The following is a 7,500-nucleotide window of genomic DNA, read 5'->3' as shown; positions in this document are numbered from 1 at the left end:
TTATCTGTGGTGTTACATAGGACTGCAGGTCACATCTATACATTATCTGTACTCAGAGAGTTATCACTGTGTTATCTGTGGTGTTACATAGGACTGCAGGTCACATCTATACATTATCTGTACTCAGAGAGTTATCACTGTGTTATCTGTGGTGTTACATAGGACTGCAGGTCACATCTATACATTATCTGTACTCAGAGAGTTATCACTGTTATCTGTGGTGTTACATAGGACTGCAGGTTATATCTATACATTATCTGTACTCAGAGAGTTATCACTGTTATCTGTAGTGTTACATAGGACTGCAGGTCACATCTACTACATTATCTGTACTCAGAGAGTTATCACTGTGTTATCTGTGGTGTTACATAGGACTGCAGGTCACATCTATACATTATCTGTACTCAGAGAGTTATCACTGTTATCTGTGGTGTTACATAGGACTGCAGGTCACATCTATACATTATCTGTACTCAGAGAGATATCACTGTGTTATCTGTGGTGTTACATAGGACTGCAGGTCACATCTATACATTATCTGTGCTCAGAGAGTTATCACTGTTATCTGTGGTGTTACATAGGACTGCAGGTCACATCTATACATTATCTGTACTCAGAGAGTTATCACTGTGTTATCTGTGGTGTTACATAGGACTGCAGGTCACATCTATACATTATCTGTACTCAGAGAGTTATCACTGTGTTATCTGTGGTGTTACATAGGACTGCAGGTCACATCTATACATTATCTGTACTCAGAGAGTTATCACTGTGTTATCTGTGGTGTTACATAGGACTGCAGGTCACATCTATACATTATCTGTACTCAGAGTTATCACTGTGTTATCTGTGGTGTTACATAGGACTGCAGGTCACATCTATACATTATCTGTACTCAGAGAGTTATCACTGTATTATCTGTGGTGTTACATAGGACTGCAGGTCACATCTATACATTATCTGTACTCAGAGAGTTATCACTGTGTTATCTGTGGTGTTACATAGGACTGCAGGTCACATCTATACATTATCTGTACTCAGAGAGTTATCACTGTTATCTGTGGTGTTACATAGGACTGCAGGTCACATCTATACATTATCTGTACTCAGAGAGTTATAACTGTGTTATCTGTGGTGTTACATAGGACTGCAGGTCACATCTATACATTATCTGTACTCAGAGAGTTATTACTGTGTTATCTGTGGTGTTACATAGGACTGCAGGTCACATCTATACATTATCTGTACTCAGAGAGTTATCACTGTGTTATCTGTGGTGTTACATAGGACTGCAGGTCACATCTACTACATTATCTGTACTGTGAGAGTTATCACTGTGTTATCTGTGGTGTTACATAGGACTGCAGGTCACATCTATACATTATCTGTACTCAGAGAGTTATCACTGTTATCTGTGGTGTTACATAAGACTGCAGGTCACATCTATACATTATCTGTACTCAGAGAGTTATCCCTGTTATCTGTGGTGTTACATAGGACTGCAGGTCACATCTATACATTATCTGTACTCAGAGAGTTATCACTGTGTTATCTGTGGTGTTACATAGGACTGCAGGTCACATCTATACATTATCTGTACTCAGAGAGTTATCACTGTGTTATCTGTGGTGTTACATAGGACTGCAGGTCACATCTATACATTATCTGTACTCAGAGATTTATCACTGTTATCTGTGGTGTTACATAGGACTGCGGGTCACATCTACTACATTATCTGTACTCAGAGAGTTATCACTGTGTTATCTGTGGTGTTACATAGGACTGCAGGTCACATCTATACATTATCTGTACTCAGAGAGTTATCACTGTTATCTGTGGTGTTACATAGGACTGCGGGTCACATCTACTACATTATCTGTACTCAGAGAGTTATCACTGTGTTATCTGTGGTGTTACATAGGACTGCAGGTCACATCTATACATTATCTGTACTCAGAGAGTTATCACTGTTATCTGTGGTGTTACATAGGACTGCAGGACACATCTATACATTATCTGTACTCAGAGAGTTATCACTGTTATCTGTGGTGTTACATAGGACTGCAGGTCACATCTATACATTATCTGAACTCAGAGAGTTATCAGTTATCTGTGGTGTTACATAGGACTGCAGGTCACATCTATACATTATCTGTACTCAGAGAGTTATCACTGTTATCTGTGGTGTTACATAGGACTGCAGGTCACATCTATACATTATCTGTACTCAGAGAGTTATCACTGTGTTATCTGTGGTGTTACATAGGACTGCAGGTCACATCTATATATTATCTGTACTCAGAGAGTTATCACTGTGTTATCTGTGGTGTTACATAGGACTGCAGGTCACATCTATACATTATCTGTACTCAGAGAGTTATCACTGTGTTATCTGTGGTGTTACATAGGACTGCATGTCACATCTACTACATTATCTGTACTCAGAGAGTTATCACTGTTATCTGTGGTGTTACATAGGACTGCAGGTCACATCTATACATTATCTGTACTCAGAGTTATCACTGTGTTATCTGTGGTGTTACATAGGACTGCAGGTCACATCTATACATTATCTGTACTCAGAGAGTTATCACTGTGTTATCTGTGGTGTTACATAGGACTGCAGGTCACATCTATACATTATCTGTACTCAGAGAGTTATCACTGTTATCTGTGGTGTTACATAGGACTGCAGGTCACATCTATACATTATCTGTACTCAGAGAGTTATTACTGTGTTATCTGTGGTGTTACATAGGACTGCAGGTCACATCTATACATTATCTGTACTCAGAGAGTTATCACTGTTATCTGTGGTGTTACATAGGACTGCAGGTCACATCTATACATTATCTGTACTCAGAGAGTTATCACTGTGTTATCTGTGGTGTTACATAGGACTGCAGGTCACATCTATACATTATCTGTACTCAGAGAGTTATCACTGTTATCTGTGGTGTTACATAGGACTGCAGGTCACATCTATACATTATCTGTACTCAGAGAGTTATCACTGTTATCTGTGGTGTTACATAGGACTGCAGGTCACATCTACTACATTATCTGTACTCAGAGAGTTATCACTGTGTTATCTGTGGTGTTACATAGGACTGCAGGTCACATCTACTACATTATCTGTACTCAGAGAGTTATCACTGTTATCTGTGGTGTTACATAGGACTGCAGGTCACATCTATACATTATCTGTACTCAGAGAGTTATCACTGTGTTATCTGTGGTGTTACATAGGACTGCAGGTCACATCTATACATTATCTGTACTCAGTGAGTTATCACTGTGTTATCTGTGGTGTTACATAGGACTGCAGGTCACATCTATACATTATCTGTACTCAGAGAGTTATCACTGTGTTATCTGTGGTGTTACATAGGACTGCAGGTCACATCTACTACATTATCTGTACTCAGAGAGTTATCACTGTTATCTGTGGTGTTACATAGGACTGCAGGTCATATCTATACATTATCTGTACTCAGAGAGTTATCACTGTGTTATCTGTGGTGTTACATAGGACTGCAGGTCACATCTATACATTATCTGTACTCAGAGAGTTTTCACTGTGTTATCTGTGGTGTTACATAGGACTGCAGGTCACATCTATACATTATCTGTACTCAGAGAGTTATCACTATGTTATCTGTGGTGTTACATAGGACTGCAGGTCACATCTACTACATTATCTGTACTCAGAGAGTTATCACTGTTATCTGTGGTGTTACATAGGACTGCAGGTCACATCTATACATTATCTGTACTCAGAGAGTTATCACTGTGTTATCTGTGGTGTTACATAGGACTGCAGGTAACATCTATACATTATCTGTACTCAGAGAGATATCACTGTGTTATCTGTGGTGTTACATAGGACTGCAGGTCACATCTATACATTATCTGTACTCAGAGAGTTATCACTGTGTTATCTGTGGTGTTACATAGGACTGCAGATCACATCTATACATTATCTGTACTCAGAGAGTTATCACTGTTATCTGTGGTGTTACATAGGACTGCAGGTCACATCTATACATTATCTGTACTCAGAGAGTTATCACTGTTATCTGTGGTGTTACATAGGACTGCAGGTCACATCTATACATCATCTGTACTCATAGAGTTATCACTGTGTTATCTGTGGTGTTACATAGGACTGCAGGTCACATCTATACACTATCTGTACTCAGAGAGTTATCACTGTGTTATCTGTGGTGTTACATAGGACTGCAGGTCACATCTATACATTATCTGTACTCAGAGAGTTATCACTGTTATCTGTGGTGTTACATAGGACTGCAGGTCACATCTACTACATTATCTGTACTCAGAGAATTATCACTGTTATCTGTGGTGTTACATAGGACTGCAGGTCACATCTACTACATTATCTGTACTCAGAGAGTTATCACTGTGTTATCTGTGGTGTTACATAGGACTGCAGGTCACATCTATACATTATCTGTACTCAGAGAGTTATCACTTGTTATCTGTGGTGTTACATAGGACTGCAGGTCACATCTATACATTATCTGTACTCAGAGAGTTATCACTGTGTTATCTGTGGTGTTACATAGGACTGCAGGTCACATCTATACATTATCTGTACTCAGAGAGTTATCACTGTGTTATCTGTGCTGTTACATAGGACTGCAGGTCACATCTATACATTATCTGTACTCAGAGAGTTATCACTGTGTTATCTGTGGTGTTACATAGGACTGCAGGTCACATCTATACATTATCTGTACTCAGAGAGTTATCACTGTGTTATCTGTGGTGTTACATAGGACTGCAGGTCACATCTATACATTATCTGTATTCAGAGAGTTATCACTGTGTTATCTGTGGTGTTACATAGGACTGCAGGTCACATCTATACATTATCTGTACTCAGAGAGTTATCACTGTGTTATCTGTGGTGTTACATAGGACTGCAGGTCACATCTATACATTATCTGTACTCAGAGAGTTATCACTGTTATCTGTGGTGTTACATAGGACTGCAGGTCACATCTATACATTATCTGTATTCAGAGAGTTATCACTGTGTTATCTGTGGTGTTACATAGGACTGCAGGTCACATCTATACATTATCTGTACTCAGAGAGTTATCACTGTGTTATCTGTGGTGTTACATAGGACTGCAGGTGACATCTATACATTATCTGTACTCAGAGAGATATCACTGTTATCTGTGGTGTTACATAGGACTGCAGGTCACATCTATACATTATCTGTACTCAGAGAGTTATCACTGTGTTATCTGTGGTGTTACATAGGACTGCAGGTCACATCTATACATTATCTGTACTCAGAGAGTTATCACTGTGTTATCTGTTGTGTTACATAGGACTGCAGGTCACATCTACTACATTATCTGTACTCAGAGAGTTATCACTGTGTTATCTGTGATGTTACATAGGACTGCAGGTCTCATCTACTACATTATCTGTACTCAGAGAGTTATCACTGTGTTATCTGTGGTGTTACATAGGACTGCAGGTCACATCTATACATTATCTGTACCCAGAGAGTTATCACTGTTATCTGTGGTGTTACATAGGACTGCAGGTCACATCTATACATTATCTGTACTCAGAGAGTTATCACTGTGTTATCTGTGGTGTTACATAGGACTGCAGGTCACATCTATACATTATCTGTACTCAGAGAGTTATCACTGTTATCTGTGGTGTTACATAGGACTGCAGGACACATCTATACATTATCTGTACTCAGAGAGTTATCACTGTGTTATCTGTGGTGTTACATAGGACTGCAGGTCACATCTATACATTATCTGTACTCAGAGAGTTATCACTGTTATCTATGATGTTACATAGGACTGCAGGTCACATCTATACATTATCTGTACTCAGAGAGTTATCACTGTTATCTGTGGTGTTACATAGGACTGCAGGTCACATCTATACATTATCTGTACTCAGAGAGTTATCACTGTGTTATCTGTGGTGTTACATAGGACTGCAGGTCACATCTATACATTATCTGTACTCAGAGAGTTATCACTGTATTATCTGTGGTGTTACATAGGACTGCAGGTCACATCTATACATTATCTGTACTCAGGGAGTTATCACTGTGTTATCTGTGGTGTTACATAGGACTGCAGGTCACATCTACTACATTATCTGTACTCAGAGAGTTATCACTGTTATCTGTGGTGTTACATAGGACTGCAGGTCACATCTATACATTATCTGTACTCAGAGAGTTATCACTGTTATCTGTGGTGTTACATAGGACTGCAGGTCACATCTATACATTATCTGTACTCAGAGTTATCACTGTGTTATCTGTGGTGTTGCATAGGACTGCAGGTCGACATCTATACATTATCTGTACTCAGAGAGTTATCACTGTTATCTGTGGTGTTACATAGGACTGCAGGTCACATCTATACATTATCTGTACTCAGAGAGTTATCACTGTTATCTGTGGTGTTACATAGGACTGCAGGTCACATCTATACATTATCTGTACTCAGAGAGTTATCACTGTTATCTGTGGTGTTACATAGGACTGCAGGACACATCTATACATTATCTGTACTCAGAGAGTTATCACTGTGTTATCTGTGGTGTTACATAGGACTGCAGGTCACATCTATACATTATCTGTACTCAGAGAGTTATCACTGTTATCTGTGGTGTTACATAGGACTGCAGGTCACATCTATACATTATCTGTACTCAGAGAGTTATCACTGTGTTATCTGTGGTGTTACATAGGACTGCAGGTCACATCTATACATTATCTGTACTCAGAGAGTTATCACTGTGTTATCTGTGGTGTTACATAGGACTGCAGGTCACATCTATACATTATCTGTACTCAGAGAGTTATCACTGTATTATCTGTGGTGTTACATAGGACTGCAGGTCACATCTATACATTATCTGTACTCAGGGAGTTATCACTGTGTTATCTGTGGTGTTACATAGGACTGCAGGTCACATCTACTACATTATCTGTACTCAGAGAGTTATCACTGTTATCTGTGGTGTTACATAGGACTGCAGGTCACATCTATACATTATCTGTACTCAGAGAGTTATCACTGTTATCTGTGGTGTTACATAGGACTGCAGGTCACATCTATACATTATCTGTACTCAGAGTTATCACTGTGTTATCTGTGGTGTTACATAGGACTGCAGGTCACATCTATACATTATCTGTACTCAGAGAGTTATCACTGTTATCTGTGGTGTTACATAGGACTGCAGGTCACATCTATACATTATCTGTACTCAGAGAGTTATCACTGTGTTATCTGTGGTGTTACATAGGACTGCAGGTCACATCTATACATTATCTGTACTCAGAGAGTTATCACTGTTATCTGTGGTGTTACATAGGACTGCAGGACACATCTATACATTATCTGTACTCAGAGAGTTATCACTGTTATCTGTGGTGTTACATAGGACTGCAGGTCACATCTATACATTATCTGTACT

This window comes from Hyla sarda, unplaced genomic scaffold, assembly GCF_029499605.1.
Source record: "Hyla sarda isolate aHylSar1 unplaced genomic scaffold, aHylSar1.hap1 scaffold_357, whole genome shotgun sequence".
NCBI lineage: Eukaryota > Metazoa > Chordata > Amphibia > Anura > Hylidae > Hyla > Hyla sarda.
This window is presented reverse-complemented; position numbering follows the sequence as displayed.